Here is a 24,252-nt window from a genome sequence, read left to right as displayed (position 1 = left end):
GAGGCATTATGCAAGATTGGGGGGTATAGTAGGTGGACAAGATTTGTATGACTTTAACTGTATATAATAACTGTATTGGTGCAGTTCAACTATATTTGGGCACAAAAGAGACATAAGTACTGTATTACCCACTGTATGGGGGGAACAGGGGAGCATCACTACTGTATTATATTTTTGGGGATAATGATACTAATGGAGTAAAGGAAGGCATTGTTACTGCAGAACTGGTGGAAAGTGGGAAAGTGCTGTAGAAAAGCTGAACCTTAGCTGTCTCTGTGTTACATTTTGCAGAGACAAGTCATGGCAGGAGGAAATTATAGTGGTATGCGCCGGATGAAAAAGAAAAAGTGAATGATTTCACTTGAAAACATCACTGGTGAGTATCAGGAGTTACCTGTACTGCATATAGTGTTACTGCCCACCAAATGGTCATTGTACGGGGGCAATATTAGTCATTTTTATTGACAATCAGTATGGTAGCATCATTCAGTCACTATTTGGGGGTAATATGTGGTCATGGGGTGGCGGCATTTCTCTCTTGTGTATATTATTATTGGCATTTTGGTCTTGGTGTAGTGGCGTTTGTTCAGTAGTAGTATGGGGAAATATTTGTTATTTGGTAATTATATGACTGTAGAGTATTATGAAAATTATGTTATTGCCATGTTTTTCTGATTTATATACTGTATTTGTATTACAGCATTTTTTTTCTACCATGCATCTGTTGTGGGGGTGAGGAAGACTAGTCCAAATTGTGACTTGTGGCCCATAGGACTATTTATGCCACTGGGAGAGGGGTTTAAAAAACTAACTTTCAGCGATTAAATGATGTTTTATGTTACTTTATAATGTTTTCAATGAGGATAAATATAAATACTGAATCCTAATCCCATTAAGATGGTTCATGTTATTGGCAGAAATTGCTTATATGAATCAGACTTTAGAAGCAACTTTATAGCAAGGTGTAACTTAGAGGACGGCCCAAACAACAAGGCATGTTAATAATTATTATTATTTTTATTTATTTTGTAATTATAAATAGTCATCTGCATCAGCAAATTACAATCCATCTCCACCCAGTGGAAGGATTGTAGAAAGATTCCATGAGCAATTAAGGTATTAACATCCCAAATACATATTATAATTATTAGTCACAATTTTCTAATCGTAACATAAGACCGAGCAGGAAGCGCTTAGCTTAACATTGGCGAATGACCTTTAGGGGTAATTGTTATGTTTCAATTATAATTTACTGTTAGATGTTAAATGAAGGGAAGTAAACGTCAAACATTTAATGCGACCTGCTTAAATACCAGTTCCATTAATAAATAATTGTCCTCGCAGCAGAAGTATGAGTGGGAAGATTATCTGAAAATAGAAACTTAGTTGAAAATAGATAATAATTCATTAAAAGATGATTACCTTCAAAAAGACACAGATCAATGTAAAAACAAACAATAGAAAGCTTTGTTAGAAAATGGCACTTCACTTCAAAAGACTCGGAGGGACAGCATTGCTGAAAGGTTGTGTTGTTGAACAGGTCGGGGAAAAGGTTTTGGGAATTGATGACCTTTCCAGATAATCCGAAATGTTTAAAGCTTGCTTGCCAAATAATGAAGGATTTCGTATTTTTATCTAGCAACTATTTAACTTGGTAAATCATGTGTCACGGTGATGTGTTCTTAGGCTGAGGCTTTTGAAGATCAATCTGGTCCGATTCTATCTGCACAAAACACTGTAGGGCAGATCTATCGGTTTGTTTTAAGGGAAAAATGGCTTAGGAGGGTCCTGAAATCCATCAAATGATATCCTCAATTAACAAAAATCCAGAAATAGTGTGTACATAGGTTGAAGGTAATTGCATCAGGTGTATACACCAAATTTCCTATCTAACTATGATAATTGGATAGTATAAGAAGAAACTCTGGTGTAATATGAGACTAAAGTAAATGGAGTGCTGAATTCATAGATAGAAATCAATTTTATTAATCATAAAATATATACAGTATATATATATAAGGTGTACATCAAGAAGGAAACATCAAGTGTCACCTGGGGAACAGTCAGAATAATTGGGCTGTCACAATACAGTGGAATCATTCTAGCATACATATGACTACTATCATGAGTCAAGCATGAATGAAGCAATGTACCATAAAATACTGTGCGACAACCTCCTTCCTCCGCCAGTACATTAAAAATGGGTCATGGCTGGGTCTTCCAGCAAGACAATGACCCAAAACATTCAACCAAGGCAACAAAGGAGTGGCTGAAAAAGAAGCAGATTAAGATAATGGAGTGGCCTAGCCAGTCTTCAGACCTTAATCCCATAGAAAACTTAGTTGAAGCTCTGAGCCACAGCCTCAAAATCTAAAGGTACCATCACACTTAGCGACGCTGCAGCGATACCGACGACGATCCGGATCGCTGCAGCGTCGCTGTTTGGTCGCTGGAGAGCTGTCACACAGACAGCTCTCCAGCGACCAACGATGCCGGTAACCAGGGTAAACATCGGGTAACTAAGCGCAGGGCCGCGCTTAGTAACCCGATGTTTACCCTGGTTACCATCCTAAAAGTAAAAAAAAACAAACACTACATACTTACCTACAGCCGTCTGTCCTCCAGCGCTGTTCTCTGCACTCCTCCTGTACTGTCTGTGTGAGCACAGCGGCCGGAAAGCAGAGCGGTGACATCACCGCTCTGCTTTCCGGCTGACCGACGCTCACAGACAGTACAGGAGGAGTGCAGAGCACAGCGCTGGAGGACAGACGGCTGTAGGTAAGTATGTAGTGTTTTTTTTTTTTTACTTTTAGGATGGTAACCAGGGTAAACATCGGGTTACTAAGCACGGCCCTGCGCTTAGTTACCCGATGTTTACCCTGGTTACCAGTGAAGACATCGCTGAATCGGTGTCACACACGCCGATTCAGCGATGTCTGCGGGGAGTCCAGCGACCAAATAAAGTTCTGGACTTTCTTCCCCGACCAGCGACAGCACAGCAGGGGCCTGATCGCTGCTGCCTGTCACACTGGACGATATCGCTAGCGAGGACGCTGCAACGTCACAGATCGCTAGCGATATCGTCTAGTGTGACGGTACCTTTAATGATTTAGAGATAATCTGCAAAGAGGAGTGGACCAAAATATCTCCTGACATGTGTGCAAACCCAATCATCAACTACAAAAAATGTCTGACTGCTGTGCTTGCCAACAAGGGTTTTGCCACCAAGTATTAAGTCTTGTTTGCCAGAGGGATCAAATACTTATTTCTTGTTATTTGCACATGTACCTTGTTGCTTAAAGGGAGTATGACAGCAAAAATGAATGTCTAAACTAAGCACAGCAAAAAGCCCTACTAAAAATCGACCCTTTAGGTTAAAGAGGACCTGTCACCAAGAGAAAAATGGGGCCAGTTTTGCTCTTATCTTGATCATGCTACTTACTGCTCCTTTGACTAATCGTATTTTTATTTTTTTTAAGTCTGTGGCTCACAGGGTAATAGTAAAGAGCTGCCTAAATACATGCCAAATCCTAACAGTGTGTAATATTCTCACTGTCATGATTCAGTTCTGCTTCACAATTCCTGCTTCTATGTAACCTCTCATGCGATTTTCATTCTTACAGTCATGTGCCAACTTCTTTTCTTCTTTTCTCAATGAAGCAGGTGCTGTAGTTTTTCACTGAAGTATAAAAGATTTAGGGAGAGCACCTTGTCTTCACGTGACAGTAAGTATGCAAATCACATGTATGTCATCACATGACAACTGCTTAAACTGTGTAAACGAGGAGGCGCCAAACTTAATTTTTGTTCAGGTGCAAGGGAACCTATATTGGCCTTTGTCATACACCATAGGTGTTAAAATAGTGCGGAACATGGTATAACAGGGCCAGACCCGGACCCCTCCCCCTTTTTTTGTTTGTACCTGAAAGCAGTCTGCCGGCTGGATATCTGACTGACCACTGCAACAAGATTTGGTGCTATCTTTCCAATTTTCTAATTGTCCATACTGGCAACCACACATGGAGGCATAGTGGTAACTTCATATTTTCTGAGATAATAATATGCCCAAAGTCTTTGACCACTGCCAGAATATCTTAGCTAGATATATGAACACCCTTCTTTTTTTTTCATGAGCCACTAAAATGTTTTGGAAAGAATCAAAACTGTGCATAAGGACAATATTTGTTTTTTCTTAGAATATGTGTGTGTTGGTTATAGTATTTTAAAACTGCATAATTAAAACTTAAGTTTTATATTGACACTTACCATGCTGCGAACCAATTGATTCAGTGAGTTTTGTGGGAATTTGGACTTTCATTGGGGGAACTATCCTTCCCTCATTTTGGATATATTACTGTCCTTTTTTGCTAATATTACTTTAAAGGTTCAATCCTGCACGGAACAAATAAGCAGCGTGTGCATGAGTTTTCAGAATTTTTTTTCACTTTGGAGGTACTATAAAATACAGGGTTTGTTTTCCGTGAAGGAAAAATGCAGCAAAAACGCAACATGCGAACAAGCCCTTTGTGTTCTAAATTGTTCTTGTACTTGTCCAAAAGTTTTCAATATTCAATAGTGCTAAGGAGGTGCCTGCTGTACCCTTGGCGTGGCCAGGTGGCTTCATGCACTGTCCCTAGAGGCAGACATATCATTGGTGCAAACGGGGGTCACACTTACTTATTAAATATGTACACTTTAGAAGAACCAGTGCTGTCAATCATAAATCAGGGAGGAAGATATATATATATATATATATATATACCGTATATATATATATATATATACGGTATATATATATATATATATATATATATATATATATATATATACCGTATATATATATATTAGGTAGGCAGGTTGACCTGACCTCCCTGGTGATGCCAAGGGTACACCAAGAGCCTAATTTGCAAATTTGAATAACGGAGGATTTTAGGCAAACACAACAATGGATAAAAAGCATTATAAAGATACAGTCTTTACTAGAAGCAGTGTGTAGTTTCTACATTCATTTACTGATGACAGACTCCCTTTAACTAACTTTACTTTTAGTGATGGAAAAAGGGAGGAAGATTTAATTACTTTTTCTTCATCTTGTTTGCAAAAGGCAAGCTACTTGGTCTCCTAACAATAGAGTTTAATTAACACCTTAATCAGCCAAAACTGCAGGATGCCTGATCTGAAAACTAACTGCTGACAGTACATAATTCTTGTGTTGAGAGTTGTGACCTATTGAGTAAATCACTCTGTATTAATGAAGAGAGCTACAGCTTGTTATAATGAATTGTTATGATTTGTTGCTTGTTTTTTTCATGAAGAAATGGAAATGACCCATGAAGAAGGCATATCTGCCATAGTAAATGAATGAGAAACATAGAGTTTAAATATCCTTGTAATGGTATGGGTTGACTGCAAAAGAATATGTCTGAATATTAAAGACTTGCTATGTCAAAAGGTACAAAAATATATTTATTAATCAATGAATACACATAGACAAGACAATACTAGTGTGAACGAATCCATACACCGAAAGATTATGATAGTAAAAAATAGGCGGCAGCAGTACAACCATGGAGCAAAGGGAGGCATACACTATACAGTGGAAGAAGCCTAGGTACCCGGGTCAAAATTTATATCAAAGTACACATTGTTGAATGGAAAAAAATGTATACATGTACTAAGGTTATCCCACAAGACTTCCTAAAATGGGAAAAGAAGAAGTATCATCATGTATGGTAAATTACATTATTAAATAATTATAAAGTACCACATGTGCATGTAAAGGGATAATGTAAAGGCCTCTTGCCCATAATTAGTATGCCAAGCCATTGCGCTGAAGCCCCGATGCGTGTTTCGCTGTTGATTCTTCAGGGGGCAGTCGCCATACTAGTACAATTTCTCAGATACTCAGATTGTAATCTTTAAAAGGAGTCCCAAAAATTCAATTAACCTGGCTAAACATTTACATTGGGAACTAGCCCCTATTTCAATAATACAAGGCTTATATAGTTTACCTTAGTATTTTATTAAAAATCAACTTTTACTTGATATTTAAATGAGGGCACATCGGTGCCCCCTTGGCATGACCTATGCCTTGGTGCGCTGTCACATTTCCATAACCTTACAGTGAGGGCCATGTCTCTGAAGCTGAGCGTGAATGCTGTGCCATATTTTGAGAATCTGCCCAAAGACACTGGATGAGCGTGGTGGCACGACACAATGTGGCTGCGGCCCCTGTCTGTTCCTAACTAATTTCGATCAAAGGATGCCAAATAAAAACCACTGCGTCTAAACAGTCCATAAAATAGATAGGTAGCTGTATGCTCATGGAAAACCACTGCGTCTAAACAGTCCATAAAATAGATAGGTAGCTGTATGCTCATGGGCATAATTAGAGCCATAGGAGCCATTGGCACTGCTGGGACCAAAAGGTTCACTGGTCCCGTTTTGGTGCAAGAACATTGTGTAATTTTGTTGGGGATAAAACATTGATGGCTTTCTGCTGCCTGGCACTACTAAACATCACTATGTGAGATCTTATGTATGCATTACATTTATATTACTTGGTACTATCGGTTAAATGCAGAAAGCGAGACAATTGTGCCATATTTATCTACGCCACTTACAGATCACAATTTTTTGGTCTGTAAATTAGATGAAAATGGACGTCTCCATTTTTGCAGACAGTTGGTCACATGCCCATGTACTATAATTGTTCTATATGTTCTAGCCGTGAAAAACAAGTGTGACCAATGGACTTGTGATTGGGGCCTAAGAGCTTAAGACAGAAAAAATTGTCTGATACACAAAACTGTATTCTGTGCCTCATAAGAGTTTCTGTCTTGTAGACTACAGGTGCCGCAGTTTGACTCATCCAAAGACCAGCTACAAGAAAAGGCAAATAATTGATTACATTTATAATGGAAGCACAAAGCATTGACAGAGGCTCTGACCCCAGAGAAGAGAAGAATCTGCCTAGGGGATCACAGCAGTGACCTGTCACAGAAACTACACAGTACACACAGCAATAGGATGCCGAGAAGCCATTGTTGGGGCACAGATCAGTACCTGGCTAGGTCCCTGGGCAGCTAATCCAGATAGACAAATGGAGAATCCACCCCAGCTTGAATAACGTAATGCAATTTATGAGATAAATTGAATAAATAGAAGGGAGACTAGTGGGAATCTCCTAGAATTAGTCTGAGGGTTCTTTTCTGAAATCTGTTTCCTCTGTGTTCTTTGTTGTAAATGCCTCCAGTCATGGCCTCTTCACATGAAAAACTCAGGTCTGATTACCAATCAGATCCTCCATAATTGTTCTTCTGATTAGTAATCATGGATTAACTAGTTTGACAGACGGTTATCCTGATAATCATCTTCTTTGTCTACAATATTAGTTATGAGCTGTGAATGTTGTAATGCTAAATACAGAAATCCTAGAATATAGGGGCACTCAGAGAGGCTGATGGCCACCTCTTAACACACAACGATAAACATTATATAAGTTGACCGCCACTCGTTTACTGGCCTGTTTACATAGCCTGATTAGTTTTCATGGGACGATAGATTTACTATTGTTTGTCCGAATCATATTATCAGCAGCACATCACTGTGTTACACAGGACAACGTGCTGCCGCTGACAATGATTTTTATACTGGCTTCAAAGAACCAAAAATCTGACGAATGAGGGTTCTGCTTGTTTATTGGGTGGTCACCATTATATTTAATTGGTAATTAGTGTTCCTATGAGTACTAGTTCCTAATTTCACAACCAGTTCTAAATGCACCTTTAAGAGCAGCTGGAAGAAATGTACTTGGGATTAAACATATCTCTTGCGGCTTCTTCAAGAAAGTAGTGGATTCAATTGCCAATTGTTTCTGTGAAGGAATTAACTGCACTAAGGGTACCGTCACACAGTGGCATTTTGATCGCTACGACGGCACGATCCGTGACGCTCCAGCATCGTAACAATATCGCTCCAGCGTCGTAGACTGCTGTCACACTTTGCAATGTACGACGCTGGAGCGATAATTTCATGATGTATGTGCGATGTAGAAGCCATTGGTTACTATGCGCACATCGTATACAATATCGTGCACACCTTTGTTACACCATGCGATCTTGCCGCCACAGCGGGACACTAGATGACGAAAGAAAGTTTCAAACGATCTGCTACGACGTACGATTCTCAGCGGGGTCCCTGATCGCAGGAGCGTGTCAGACACTGCGAGATCGTAACTATATCGCTGGAACGTCATGAATCGTGCCGTCGTAGCGATCAAAATGCCACTGTGTGACGGTACCCTAACACAGGCAGATTTATGCACGTAACGAGCCCTGATTGGCTATATGACAAGTTGTCTGATACTCATTTTATTGGCTATTTACACTGTATAAGTGGTAATTAATTGGTAATAGAATTGTTTATCCCCATACAGTTTACATTTTGTTATAATCAATATAATCCGGACTGAATACATTATGTGTAAATTACGTCTATCATGGCCAAATGTCTCAGGTAAATGGCCAAATTCAATAACCCAAATGGACACTGCCTAGGAATAAATTCTTACAGTAAACATGGAGCCAAAGTCCAATAAAAATGTTTAATACAAAAATGTTTTATTGGATACAGGAAAAAACAGGGCTAACATACATAACATTAAAAAGGTCAAAAAATGAGGTTAAGGTTGCAGGCCAACTATCAAATAATAGGCCAGGGTGACAGAGATCCTTAAAAGGTCTGAATAATATGTGTACTTATGTCCCTATCCCCCATTAATTGGTCCTTTACCATATCTATAGATCAGAAAATGAGCAAAGTGCTAGTGCATAATCTCCAAATTTTCAATATCAAAATAAAGCATGATATAGCTATATGCCAATCTAATCTTATATATAACATAGCCCACTGGACATAGTATTAGTGAGGGTATATAAACTATTGATGAAATGGACCAAGAGGTATCAGAACAAGAAATTGAAAGAGGAAACATCTTACCCATGTTTAACCTGCCAACAGCCCCAACGCGTGTTTTCGTGAGGGCTTCCTCCCTATAAGGCCCTAGCAAAATTTTTTATTATATACATCAGTTTTTCTCAAGGAAATAATCACATCTAAATATTTAAAACATCACACAAAGCCAGACCTGTTAGCGCCTGCAGAGACGAAAAATTATATTTATGGGTTAAACAACAACACAAAAAGCAAGACTTATTAAAACCTTCAGAACCAGAAGAATATATTGATTTAAATAATTTATGGATTAATTACTCTTTTTTTTCTTTTCATTGGTCTTTTCATTAAGCTTAAACGCATAATAACAAGCAAACAAGAACAATGGCTCAAAGACATATACTGTAAATATCTATCAAATAGTTGAGAGAAATCATGAGTTCTGTATTGCCATAAGTTTCATTACAAATATTGGTTATAACTTTAGCCATTGGTATTAAAAGTAAGTAAGCTTAACAATGTGACAGGTTGTGCCCTGACAGATTAATAAAAAGAACAGAAGGAATGAATAACACTTAGAGATATAGTAAAAGATAGTGAGAATATAGTGAGAAAGGATAGAGAAAATAGGGTGAAAGGGAGAGGGGCATCACAGTGTAGCACCATTTAATGTCTAAAATTATCACATATTGCCAAAATGACAACTAGATCTGAATTGAGTCCAGGGGCGCCAGATCTCCTTGAAGGTTGTTTGCAAATGATTTACCAAGGTCACTAATTCAGCCATGTGATATAGTTGATCTATTCTCTTCAATAATTGAAGATAAGTGGGTATATTAGTTGACTTCCAGTATGTGGGAATTAAGAGTTTGATGGTTGCGATTATGTGGTGGGCAAGAGTGGAAGTACGCAAGTGTCCAAGCCACACGGGAAAATTTAGCAACGCTATATCTGGTGTCTGTTTCACTTTTTTCCCATAATATCCTGAACAATCTTTAATGACCAAAAGCATCTCAGAATCTGGCACTACCACCACAAGTGTATATAATCCCCATCCTCAGTTTCGCATCTCCAGCATGCAGTTTGAGAATTTTCCCGCCAGGTCCGAATATGCGTCTGTGAAATATACCACCTAGACACTATTTTATAGGAATTTTCTTGGGTTTTTACGCAGTTCATTGGGCCATGAGTGTGTTTGAAGATATGTAATACTTGTGATTTTGTAAACGTGTAACCTAGGTCTTTTACCCATTTTGTTATAAGAGCTCTCTTTAAACAAAGGTCTTCAGATAAAAATGTTTGATAGATTGTGGAGAGTACTTTCGAAGGTCTAGATGATTTAGCACATATAGTTTCAAATGGCATGGGTTTATGCATCATATCTGTGTTGTAATGCAGTCGTTTCAGTGATTCTTTGAGTGTGGAATATTGTATGAAGTTGAAGCTCGAAAGGCCCGGTAGTCTACATATATCTGATAGCGAGAGAAGCACCCCACCAACTATTATTTGGTCTATAGAAATGTCACCTGAGTGTTGCTTGCTACTCTCACTTTTGGTTGTAATTTTTACTGGTTGGGACAATATATCAGAGAGTGTTAGTAGTGGGGTTGAAGGAGGTCAAAGGATGTTGCATGTTTTCACCCAAATCTTGATAAATACCCGGGTAAGCGGACTGGGATGAAGGGGTGGTGTGGGCGTTCCCTAGTATTGGTCAATAAAAGTGGTCTGAGAGGTAGAAACGAAAGTTCTCCTTTCATCGCTATCTACTGTTTTCTCTGTGAACCTTGAATTAGGTCTACTGTCCATGTCAGTACCGCAGCATAGTAATATTTCCTAATATCAGGAGCACCCATACCACCACTTGTTTTAGGTAATGTCAAAGAACAAAATGCTACAGTACAGACCAAATGTTTGGACACACCTTCTCATTTAAAGATTATTCTGTATTTTCATGACTATGAAAATTGTAAATTCACACTGAAGGCATCAAAATTATGAATTAACACATGTGGAATTATATACTTAACAAAAAAGTGTGAAACACCTGAAAATATGTCTTATATTCTAGGTTCTTCAAAGTAGCCACCTTTTGCTTTGATGACTGCTTTGCACGCGCTTGGCATTCTCTTGATGAGCTTCAAGAGGTAGTCACTGGGAATGGTTTTCAGTTTTCACTTCACAGGTGTGCCCTGTCAGGTTTAATAAGTGGGATTTCTTGCCTTATAAATGGGGTTGGGACCATCAGTTGTGTTGAGCAGAAGTCTGGTAGATACACAGCTGATAGTCCTACTGAATAGACTGTTAGAATTTGTATTATGGCAAGAAAAAAGCAGCTAAGGCTTGTTTCACATTTGCGATTTTTGCCACAGCGTTTGTACCGCATATAAATGCATGCGTCGTGTTTTTCTATATTTAACATTAAAAACGCATGCGGTTTTTTTTGTTCGCGTTTTGCGACGCATGTGTTTTTTTGTCGCTTGTGGCTTGGCGCGGAAATGCAACATGTAGTAATTTTAGAGGCGTCTATTTGCCGCCAGGAAACGCATGCGTTCGATTGCGCACGGTTTGCGTAAAAAAAAGCATTGCTGTCTATGTAAACGCATGCCTTTTTATGCACATATGCTTGGTTGCGTTTTTGAACGCATGCGTTTCAATAGAGAAAAACAAGTCTAGACACTGATAAGTCACCCCCCACCATCAAGGTGATAAAGGGATCCAAACCCTAACTCTAAGCCACCATCAAGGTGATAAAGGGATCCAAACACTAACCCTAACCCTAAGCCACCATCAAGGTGATAAAGGGATCCAAACCCTAACCCTAGCCCTAACCCTAACCCTAGCCCTAACCCTAATGGGAAAATGGAAATAAATACATTTTTTAAATTTTTTAATTTTTCCCTAACTAAAAGAGTTGATGAAGGGGGTTTGATTTCTATTTATAAGGGGTTTTCTAGTGGATTTTTATGATTGGCAGCTGTCACACACTGAAAGACGCTTTTTATTCCAAAAAAATATTTTTTGCGTTACCACATTTTGAGAGCTACAATTTTTCCATATTTTGGTCCACAGAGTCATGTGAGGTCTTGTTTTTTGCGGGACGAGTTGACATTTTTATTGGTAACATTTTCAGGTGCGTGACATTTTTGATTGCTTTTTATTCCGTTTTTTGTGAAGCAGAATGAACAAAAATCAGCTTGTGAAATTTCTCATCATGCGTACCAAAAGCGCAAACGCAGGAAAAATGCATGTAAATGCGTACAAACGCAGCATTTTTTCAACCGCATGCGACAACGCATGCGTCTAAAAAACGCAGCGATTGTACGCATTTACATGCATTTTTTTCACCACTTGCGGATGCGTTTTAAATGCTGCAGATTTAAACGCAAATGTGAAACCAGCCTAAGTAAAGAAAAACGAGTGGCCATCATTACTTTAAGAAATGAAGATTCAGAGCAGATAAGGAGTGGCTCAGACTGTTATATACAGGTGCTCAGGAAAAATATCTTAATAGTCTCGAAAAAAATCCGGCACACTGTTTTTCCAAACACGGTGAAATTTATTAGAAATGTAAATTTATTTCATTTCGTATTCAAGCAAAATGTGCACAAAAAGGACCAAAAAGGTACATAAAGTAGGTATCAAGTGTGCCGGATTTTTTTCGAGACTTTTAAGAAATGAAGGTCAGTCAGTCCGAAAAATTGGGAAAACTTTGAAAGTGTCCACAAGTGCAGTTGCAAAAACCATCAAGCACTACAAAGAAACTGGCCCACATGAGGACCGCCCCAGGAAAGGAAGACCAAGAGTCACCTCTGCTTCTGAGGATAAGTTTATCAGAGTCACCAGCCTCAGAAATCGCAGGTTAACAGCAGCTCAGATTAGAGACCAGGTCAATTTCACACAGAGTTCTAGCAGCAGACACATCTCTACAGCAACTGTTAAGAGGAGACTTTGTGCAGCAGGCCTTCATGGTAAAATAGCTGCTAGGAAACCACACCTAAGGACAGGCAACAAGCAGAAGAGACTTGTTTGGGCTAAAGAACACAAGGAATTGACATTAGACCAGTGGAAATATGTGCTTTGGTCTGATGAGTCCAAATTTGAGATCTTTGGTTCCAACCACCATGTCTTTGTGCGATGCAGAAAAGGTGAACGGATGGACTCTACATACCTGGTTCCCACCCTGATGCATGGAGGAGGAGGTGTTATGGTGTGGGGGTGCTTTGTTGGTGACATTGTTGTGGATTTATTCAAAATTGAAGGCATACTGAACCAGCATGGCTACCATAGCATCTTGCAGCGGCATGCTATTCCATCCGGTTTGCATTTAGTTGGACCATCATTTATTTTTCAACAGCACATTGACCCCAAACACACCTCCAGGCTGTGTAAGGACTATTTGTCCAAGAAGGAGAGTGATGGGGTGCTACGTCAGATGACCTGGCCTCCACAGTCACCAGACCTGAACCCAATCGAGATGGTTTGGGGTGAGCTGGACCGCAGAGTGAAGGCAAAAGGGCCAACAAGTGCTATGCATCTCTGGGAACTCCTTCAAGATTGTTGGAAGACCATTTCCAGTGACTACCTCTTAAAGCTCATCAAGAGAATGCCAAGAGTGTGGAAAGCAGTCATTAAAGCAAAATGTGGCTACTTTGAAGAACCTAGAATATAAGACATAATTTCAGTTGTTTCACACTTTTTTGTTAAGTATATAATTACACATGTGTTAATTCATAGTTTTGATGCCTTCATTGTGAATTTACAATTTTCATAGTCATGAAAATACAGAAAAATCTTTAAATGAGGTGTGTCCAAACTTTTGGTCTGTACTGTATACAGGGTTTAGTATTTTTCCAACTATATTTGGAGAATAAAGAATTAACTTTGGCGAAGAAGGAATCTGGAATATGGATAGGCAGCATTTGGAACATATAGGTGAATGTGGGCAGTATCAGACTTTTTAATAGGTTTTTCCTCCCTATCCATGATAAAAACTGATCTCTCCAAGACCAAATGGTGGAGGCTACATGATCGAATAGGGGGTAATAATTGAGTAGGAGGACTAATTCTTTGTTAGTTCTACTTATTTTAATTCCTAGATAAGTGATGTAATGTTTAGGCCATGCGAATGGGTACAAGCCTTTCAGTTGGTAAGGGTGTGCTGGGGAACATTTAGATCCAATGCCTCAGATTTGGACATGTTCACCTTAAAGTTTGAGAGACTACTGTATTCATCAAGAATCTTCATCAAAGCAAGAAAGCTTCCGAGGGGCCTCATCATCAGGACAAGGTGATCGTCGGCAAAAGCTGCCACGTTATAATGGGTTTTTCCAGTTTTGATGCCTTCAATTTCTTGATTTTGCTGTACAGCGCTTAACAAGGGTTCCATCGCTAACACAAAAAGTAGTGGTGACACAGGACAGCCTTGTCGTGTGCCATTTTTAATGGTGAACATGTCTGTCAGTGAGCCATTAATTCTAATGCGGGCCATAGGATCTTTGTACATCTTCATTATGGTTAAAACTAATTGTTGTGGGAAGCATGGATTAATTACTTAATCAAGGTATTACACTTATGGAGTTTAGCTGTATAGATATATTTATATACTGGGCACCACAATTGATGTCACAAAGATATTAGAGAAAAATTATTGTGCAGATTCAAACAAGTGCCAGGATACATGAAGGCACCCTAATAAGTGGATTTATCGTACTCAATGTGTTTGCCCTCAAAAAATCAAAGGTTCTTCAAGAGTAGAAATAAATGTGAACATAGCACAACACATCTAAACAACATGGTGCAACACATATATATATAACACAGTGATGCTAAAGCGTCTAACAGGTTACTATATATCCAATGATGCATAGTTATAATTAGCTCTCAGTACTTAGCTCGATAAAGTAGAGAGACTGGTTCTCAAGTTAGGTAACCCAGATCTCCATGTTCATGGCATGCCAGGGGTAGCCAGTCTGTGCTAGGAAGTGTGCCACATTTCATGTGAGTGTACGTGATGAAATACACTCCCGCTGTTGGAAGTGACATAATGCGTTCAACGAACCAAAAGTATACCACTGGATGTGACGTTATTGAATTCCGAATACTGAAAGTAGTGTCAAAAGAGGAGGGGATTTAGCTGGAGACATTCCAATATCCATAATTAGCATGTGCTCCAGTCTGGGGCACAGTGAGCAGAAGCACTTTTTCTAGCCTAGCCCCATGCACTAGTGAGGGTAATAAGGCCATGATGGCGGCCCTGCTGGCACCAGCAATTATTTTTTTGGCGATCAGCCGACAATGAATGTTATGTTCGTATGCAGGCTGTCTGCTGCAATAATTACTCAGGCCAGTGGTTTTGAATTAGCTTTCTCACCAATGTTTCGCATTTGGTAAATTATTGTCTTCTAATAAAAGGCTTTACCTCCACTCACGAGACAGAATTCTATCTGATAACATTGTTGTGTTACTTTACTGCTTCTGCCTGGTTCACTTCCTCAGAAACATCAGTTCATTGGTCTGAGTGTTTCACTCATGTAACAAGTGGCATATCTGCCAGGGTCCCAAGTAATTAATGGGTTTATTGGTATTAGCCTAGAACCTTACCATTTACTTGGACTAAATCTGCAGTTGGCACACCAACTCCTTCTCTATTGCTGGACATAAACAACATAGCTGTTGGCCAAATGTTTGTTTGGCAGGCCACTGTCTCTTCCTACTCTCCAGTGGACATAAATGCTCAACTCAGCTTCGTGTTCGTCATGACTGTAAGAGGCCACAGGCTCAAAAAGGCTGCTTTGGACAGACATGGGAAAAGTTAAAATCTGACAAATTCCAGAAGTACTTCAACCTTCACCCATTAACTCATGTACAGGGATCTGATCTTACAACAGGGTCCAGTAGATGGTTTCCATGGAGGGGCTGCAGACCAAAGGAGCAAACCAGAGGCAGGAATGGTCAGCAATCAGGGTCTGAGGTCAGAACACAGAAGGAATCAGGAAACCAGCAAAAGCAAATACTAGAGCACAAGTCAGGTAGCAAAAGATAATTGGTTAGCAGTCAAAGTCACAGATGCAGGGGTATAAGTAGCAGGCAGCCTCGCCCAAGGCTGTCAGAAAGGAGTAATCACAAAACGAGACTATTTGTTAGTGGATGAAGAGCAGAAGATGTGGTTCATCAACATTCTATGGTACTGCCAACCAAACTATTGCCATGTGCTTAGTGAACCGAGTTGGTCGGAACTAAAGGATGGAGCAAGCATTAACAGAGGGAAGAGCTTGAAGGGGACGCTGGGTCAAGTCGTAGCTGTGGCACAGTTATCAAATATAAAAGGCCAGAATAGTAAGGCAGGATGTCAGTCAATCCAAGAAAACGAGACAAAGAGGACATGCGAGCTGTGGAACACAGAGGTTGAGCGACCGGAGAGTGGTTGGAGACTGGGGCAGGTGAGACAACATTGGTCAAGTACTGAAGCCCAGACTTCACTTGTTAAGACATGAAACCTAGACTCTGTTGGTCAAGACCCAGTCTTCACCAGTCAAGACCCGACATCCAGACACAGCAGGTCAAGCACAAGCGGTCGGACATTGATCATTGGACAAGGCCGTACATCTCCTGTGGTGATGAGGAAACCCGAGTGAGTGTGGGCTTTAGCCATGCGTTGGAAGGAGAACGAAGGTGGTCAGTGTAGCGAACACATGCAGGGTACTAAGTGACTTGCTTATAAAGGACTTGCAGTCTAGCAGGAAATACCAGTGACCCCCGTTAGTTCCAATATAACAATTGGAAGCGTTTGAAGAGTATATTACAGTGTCGGGAATATTGTTGGGGTAACACATATAGAGCTAACAGAAAGACATTATTAGTCATTTAACTGAGAAATAACTAGATTGCATATAGACATACTGTATATACCGCAATTTTTATGCTGTTGTTTTGGTCACCATTGCTAATATAGTGTTTCATGTTCCCATATACTTGAATGACTATCTGTTCTTATAATTAAACTTTCATTCTGTGGTGGGAGAAATAAATAGGTGTAGTTGACTACTTCCACATCACCATTATCTGCATTGTTGCATCTGAGTAACCTGGTGGTCACATATTCACCCATAGCTCCCTGATCTAGTGCCTCCAAAAGTCCCAAGAATTAAGCAAGACCAATGTTGTCATATATTACAAGCAAGAAAGGCATGGCAATGCCTAGTGGCTGAAGCAGAAGCTGGCACATGTTAGTGTTCATGTGATTTCAATGGGAAAACAGGAGATAGTCACTGCCAGATATTTCTACTAGAGGCTTACCTCACCTGAAAACAAATAATCTGGAACTGAAATTCCGACTGCCTCCTCTTCCACTCTATGCAAGGGACAGGTCATCAGTATCGTATGACCGGACAACCCCTTATAAGGGGTTGGGTCATGCAGCCCTCCATGATGCCTTGGGCATAATGCATGAAAAACTAAAACACAAAAAAAGTTCACCTAAGAAATAATGTGGTGTCTCTTGTATACTCCTACCAAAGCTAATAAACTGCTGTGTCACTGTTTGCCTCTGCATGGTTGTCGGAGTTATGTAAACCAGGCTCAGTCCTTCCTAATTCTCAGTGATAAAGGCTTTCGTGGGTGAGGTTGAATTTAACTTTAGGACACAGTGTTCTTATTCATGTGTATCCTGTACAAAAGAAGACATAGTAAAGACAAGACAGACAACGCTTCTTCATAGGTCCCTGGACAGCCTGACATCTGCTTTAGTAAATACTTGCATTCCTCATAAAATGACAACTCTGCTGCTCTTCCTAAGTTTTCCATCCTGGAAATGTGTAAATTAACAGCACGTAGTTCGCATTCTCTTTGTAAACAGGGTACTTTTTCTTACTCACTCTATTGATCAGAAGAAAGGCCTTGTCCAATTCTAAATTTGTTTATACATTTTCAAGAGGAATTATAGAAGCGATACAATGAACATTCCAAAGAAAAGTGGATGGAATTAAGCAATGTGAATAGAAGCGAAAAGGAAATAAGGTGCCGTACCTGGCACCGGACTTTAAACAATGTACTAAGCTACTGTGTTCTGCCCCTCCCTCTTGTACATTGTTAATATCCAGCAGATTTCAATGATTGGGTAAGGTGCCTGGCGTAAGACCCTCACGAAACTTTTTAGTTCCCGACAACTTCTTTAAGCATCTAGCAAGACCAATGAGTCAGACATTTGCTGGCTGCCGAACATTAGCGGCCAAATGACTTTGTGAAGACTCGGTAGCATGGAAATCTGCAATAACATTTTTTGCTATCTGACAACAGGATTGTTGCCATATTCCATAAACAGTTTCTGTAAAAAAAGTTCTTAGTAAATGCATTTTTTTATAAAGAGTTTTTTCCCATAGGTCAGCAGTCATTATGGTCATAATATAAAATTCTGCCCTCTTAGTGGTACATTTAATGATGATTCGTTAAATATGACATCAGACTGGGGTAATTATAACGGGTTCTTGTCGGACTGTTATGGCCTAGCAAAAAAAAGAATGGTACAAGATGTACTCCTTCTGTTTTTTTGGCAAGGTGTTTCCTTTAGGTTTTCCTGGACTTTTTCCAGAGGTTGCACAGTCCCCCAATTATATGCAATGGCTGAACCTTATGAAAAGCAGAGCGGAGCGGACAGCGGAAGTATTGCAATGCTTTCACAGTACTTTTCTGCCACTCTGTCCAAAGTCACAGTGAGTTCATACACATTCCGACAATGACCGATCAGTAGACTATGGGGCAGATCCTATATAATAGGGGAATGGTGATCCTCCCAGCTGTCACTGTATTTATTAATTTCTAAAAAAAACTTAGAGAGAAAAATCTTAAGCATATTTTACCTGTACTGACCATCTTGGAAAGATCACCTACAATTCGTGAACACCATTTAGAGGGTTTTCTAGCACGTGTTAATGGAGACATCCAGCTGATCAACCGTTTGTATGTCAAATGGAGGCCAAAATTAAATAGTGTATGGGATGTGAGAAAAGAAAAAACTGGCACTCATTGTCCCTTAAAATCCTCCTTTACTTATAAAGTTAAAAAGTGCAGCAGACTGAGATGTTAACTCAGTAAGAACGGCGGCCATTTCACGCTACTCTGCACTTCAACGGGTCCTAAAATCAAACAGTGTATGGACTCAGGACAACCAAAGATCAGTACACTGGGTAGTAGCCATTCTCTGCTTCTGCAGCTCAGCTCCCATTGAATTCAACTGAGTAGCCTCTCAATCAGCAGTCAAGAGTTGTAGCACTTACATATTAGTGACCTATTTGTCAATAGATCATGTGTGTGGTTGCTGGGTATCGGACTCATCCCAATCTATTACTGATAATCTATCCTATACGTCATCAATATGTACAGTAAGTCCCAGGCAAACCCATTGAAGACATAGCATGATGTTAGCTTTTTAAACTACTGTTATATTAGTGAAATAGGATCAGTCACTAGTTATGAAAGTAATATTATTATTAATTTTTAGAGCACCATTGATTACATGGTTCTGTACATAAGGAGAGGTTACATACAAATTTAAATTACGGTGAACAAACTAATAATGACAGACTGTTAGGCCGGCGTCACACTAGCGAGTTTTACGGATGTATGAGCGCAGAAAATACGTCCAGAAAATATGCATTGCACACGGCCCAATGATTCTCTATGGGGCAGCTCCTATCTGCCGTATATTACGCATCCGTAATATACGGTATGTTATGGGCGTAGAAAATCGCAGCATGCTGCGTTTGTCAGCGTATTGTGCAAAAAATGTGCCAATGAAAGTCAATGGGGGTGAGAAAATTACGGATTACACACGGACCATGCGTGTGACTTGCGAGAAATACGCAGCGGTGTTCTATAGAAAAGCCGGCAATTCAGCGCGGTGCACAGTAAAATCACACTGACAGAATAGAATAGAATAGGTAGAATAAATGTGTACACATAGAAGAGGTATATATATATATATATATATATATATATATATATATATATATACAGTAAATATATATACATATATATATATATATATTATATATACATTTATATTTAATTCAGCGCTAGATAGCAGAAAAGCCAGTAATTCAATTGCCGGCTTTTCCTATCTCCACAAATCCGACAGGATATGAGACATGGTTTACATACAGTAAACCATCTCATATCCCTTCTTTTATTACATATTCCTCTTTAGTAATGTAAAGAAGTGTCTTTCTGTCAAATTTGGGGTTTCTAGCTATTAAATTAAAGGGTTAAATCCCGGAAAAAATTGGCGTGGGTCCCGCGCAATTTTCTCCGCCAGAGTGGGAAAGCCAGTGACTGAGGGCAGATATTAATAGCCTAGAGAGGGACCATGGTTATTGGACCCCCCCTGGCTAAAAACATCTGCCCCCAGCCACCCCAGAAAAGCACATCTGGAAGATGCGCTTATTCTGGCAATTAGCCTCTCTCTTCCCACTCCCCTGTAGCGGTGGGATATGGGGTAATGAAGGGTTAATGTCACCTTGCTATTATAAGGTGACATTAGGCCAGGTTAATAATGGAGAGGCGTCAATTATGACACCTATCCATTATTAATCCAAAAGTACAAAATGATTAATAAAACACACACACATTATTAAAAAGTATTTTAATGAAATAAAGACACATGGTGTTTTAATATTTTATTATACTCTTAATCCACCTGAAGACCCTTGTCACCTGAAACAAAGTTAAAAAAAAAAACAACAATATTCCATACCTTTCGTCATTCAGTCTTGTCCCACGCTGTAAATCCATCTGAAGGGGTTAAATCATTTTACACCCAGGAGCTCTGCTAATGCAGCTGTGCTCCTAGCTGTAAAACTTGGTGAATTAATGGAATGCAGGGGAATGTACTGTAGTTACCTCGAGTCGCGGTGATGCGCCCTCTGCTGGATGAACTCATATGAACTCGAGCCTGGGAACTTTTCAGAATATTTTCCCACGCTCGAGTTCATATGAGTTCATCCAGCAGAGAGCGCATCACCGCGACTCAAGTAACTACAGTACATTCCCCTGCATTCCATTAATTCAGAGGTGCCTTTTCTGGGGTGGCTGGGGGCAGATGTTTTTAGCCAGGGGAGTCCAATAACCATGGTCCCTCTCTAGGCTATTAATATCTGCCCTAAGTCACTGGCTTTCCCAGTCTGGCGGAGAAAATTGCGCAGGAGCCCACGCCAATTTTTTCCGGGATTTAACCCTTTAATTTAATAGCTAGAAACCCCAAATTTGACAGAAAGACACTTCTAACATTACTAAAGAGGATATGAGGAATATGTAATAAAAGAAGGGATATGAGATGGTTTACTGTATGTAAACCATGTCTCATATCCTGTCGGGTTTGTGAAGGAGATAGGGAAAGCCGGCAATTGAATTACCGGCTTTTCTGCTATCTAGCGCTGAATTAAATATAAATATATATATATATATATATATATATATATATATATATGTGTCTCACTGACATATATATATATATATATATATATATATATATATGTATATATATGCATAAATAGACTGTAGATATGTTTTTAAGAATTTTTGAGCCGATGGATCCATGATATGTCCATTTTGCAAGCCTGCGAGAAAAAAAAAAAATCGCCGTATGGAAGCCATACGGATGACACACTGTTAAATTTGTGCATAAAAATCGCATCCTCGCATTCAATACGGCACAGTGTTTTGGGACAATTACTGCGTATTACAGCCGTAAAAAAACGGACTGTATTTACTTACGCCTAGTGTGACACCGGCCTTAAAGAAAGGAGAGGGCCCTGCCTTTGTGGGCATATATTTTACAAGATAATGGGGAAGGAGACAGTAAAGTAGGGGGTTGCAGCAGCTCCGATAGTGGTGAGGTGGCAGAAGGTGACTGTAAGCTTCCTTGAAGGTGGCTTTTCAAGTTCTGTTTGTAGGTTGCAAGTGTGATCGTATGTGTTGAGGCACAGAATTCAAGAGGATGGGGGACACGTGGGAGAAGTCTTGGAGGCGATAACTTAAGGAAGGTATGAGTGTGGAGGAGAGATTCGGGTCTTGAGAGGTACGGAAGTTGCTTGTTAGAAGATATCAGTGGATTAGTTCAAAAATATACGGAGGCGATTATGAACGGCTTTGTAGGTCAGCGTTACCAGTTTGATTTGGATGTGTTGGGGAATTTGGAGCTAATTAAGCGATTTTCAGAGGGGGGAAGCAGAGGACTAGCATGGAGAGAGGTGGATTAGTTGGCAGCAGAGTTAAGGAGTGATTGGAGATTTGCTAGAATGTTAGCATGTATTCCACAAAGGAAGATATTACAGTAGTCGAGGTGGGAGCTGATGAGGGCATGCACAAACATTTTAGTAGATTCTGTATTATTCTGGATATATTTTTGAGTTGGAGGTGGCAGGAAGTGGCAAGAGTTTGGATATGCGCTTTGAAGGACAGGGCAGAATCAAGGGTTACTCCAAGGCAGCGGATTCCAGTAATGCGGAAAGCGTGGAGTCGTCAATTGTGAAAGATAGATCAGATAGGAAGGAGTTAGATGAGAAGGAGGAAATATGATGAGTTCAGTTGTGTCCACATTGAGTTTTAGGAAGCGAGCGGAGAAGGAGGATATGGCTGATAGACACTGGCATTCTGAACAACAGAGGTAATGTCTGGTCCAGAGAGCTAGATCTGTGTATCTTCAGCGTACAGGTGGTAGTGGAAACCATGTGACTTTATGAGCTATCCCAGGCCAAAGGTATAGATTGTAAAGAGTAGGGGTCCCAAGGACAGAGCCTTGAGGGACACCAACAGAGGGAGGGCAGGGTGAGGAGGCAGTATAGGAATGGGAGACACTAAATGTGCGGTTAGAAATGTATGAGGAAATCCGGGAGAGGGTAAGGTCTTTGACGCCAAAGGAAGAGAGGTTTTGTAGTAGGAAGTAGAGGCTGACTGTGTTGAAGGCTGAAGACAGGTCTAGAAGTAGGAGTATAGAGAATTGTATGTTAGCTTTGGCACTAAGTAAGTCATTCATTAGTAATTTTGGTCAGGGCAGTTTCAGTGGAGTGGTGGGGATGGAAGCCAGACTGTAATATAGTAGATCTGTGGAATCTCTGGAGCTCCTGATCCCACCACAGATACTATAGTATAGATACTAAGTCTGGAAATTCGTACTTTTAAATTAGTTTTACATGCTTGCCTCGGGAAACTTCACAGTTATTGCTGTGTCTACCATCTGGTATTCAGAATGATTCCAGATAACAGAAAACTAACATAAAGCAATTAACCTAGACTTTAACAACTAAGTATTTTATTAGCAGTAGTAGCCTGCAGGTTGACCGCATAAGTGTTTATATGAAGAAAACTATCCTTTTTGGAATGGCTGTGTTAGAGCAGCCCTAATTCTAATGCAGAACGTTCTGGGATTCAATCTTCAGCTGGAGAGAACAGAATAAATACACAGGATTGTGAGTTATAACAATCTCAAGGACTTACCCAAGTGTTTTATTTTATACCCTTCATGAATATAAGCATTCTGTACATCAATTTAGGCAGTTCATACATAATACCAAATAGCATTATTCATAGCTGCATGATAAGTAACAGACAATCCCTGTGTCCACCCAGCTTAATCGCGCCCCTCAACAGTTCTTTGATCTCAATAGCTCTCCTTAGAGCTATCACACCCTGTGAGATTTGGCAGGCCTAAAACCATCAACCCCTTCCTTACACTGCCTCCAAGACGAATGTGGCCAGATCACGATATGAAACAAACACCCTTGGTAATACGTAGACGCATTGCTGGTCTAGGATGCCAAGTGTCCGCCAGTAACATTGACTCTGGTGGCCCACTGTTCAGCTACATGCATATATCACATTATTCTCATTCACAAATTTGCCTATGTTTCTTCATAATAATAAATGGGATAGTTTTTTTAAATGAATGTTGAGATGATGCCCTTTTCTTTACATAGCCATACAAATGTATTGTGCCAACTACTTCTCATATACAGTAGGTGAAGTGGAGAGCCCATTCCTGCATGGGAGCCCACCAAAGGATTCTCCTGTGGGCCAGTCCGAGCCTGCCTAGACGTTTCATTGAGTGAGTAAAATGTGTTTGGACTCTCTTTAGGTGTAGCCATAATTGGTATACCCATATAGAGGAAAATCTGGTTGGGACAATTGTTGATGTAATATTGCTGGCATTTTTTTGCACAATTATACACACACTAAGCTAATAGCCCATGCACACTGCCATCTAATGTATCTATGATATCACACATAGGCATTTGGAGTTTTTATTCT

At 39.9% G+C, this 24,252-nt stretch overlaps 1 long non-coding RNA gene across 1 annotated transcript; it reads left to right on the top strand.

Moving 5' to 3' along the window:
- Positions 1-303: 303 nt before the first annotated feature.
- LOC138672001 (uncharacterized) lies at positions 304-24,049 on the top strand. Its single transcript, XR_011319526.1, has 3 exons — positions 304-376; positions 3,664-3,725; positions 23,961-24,049. It is a non-coding gene; the product is annotated as an uncharacterized lncRNA (long non-coding RNA).
- Positions 24,050-24,252: the final 203 nt, after the last annotated feature.

This window comes from Ranitomeya imitator, chromosome 3, assembly GCF_032444005.1.
Source record: "Ranitomeya imitator isolate aRanImi1 chromosome 3, aRanImi1.pri, whole genome shotgun sequence".
NCBI lineage: Eukaryota > Metazoa > Chordata > Amphibia > Anura > Dendrobatidae > Ranitomeya > Ranitomeya imitator.
Note: the sequence above shows the minus strand (reverse complement) of the source record. Positions and strands in the feature narration are given on the sequence as shown.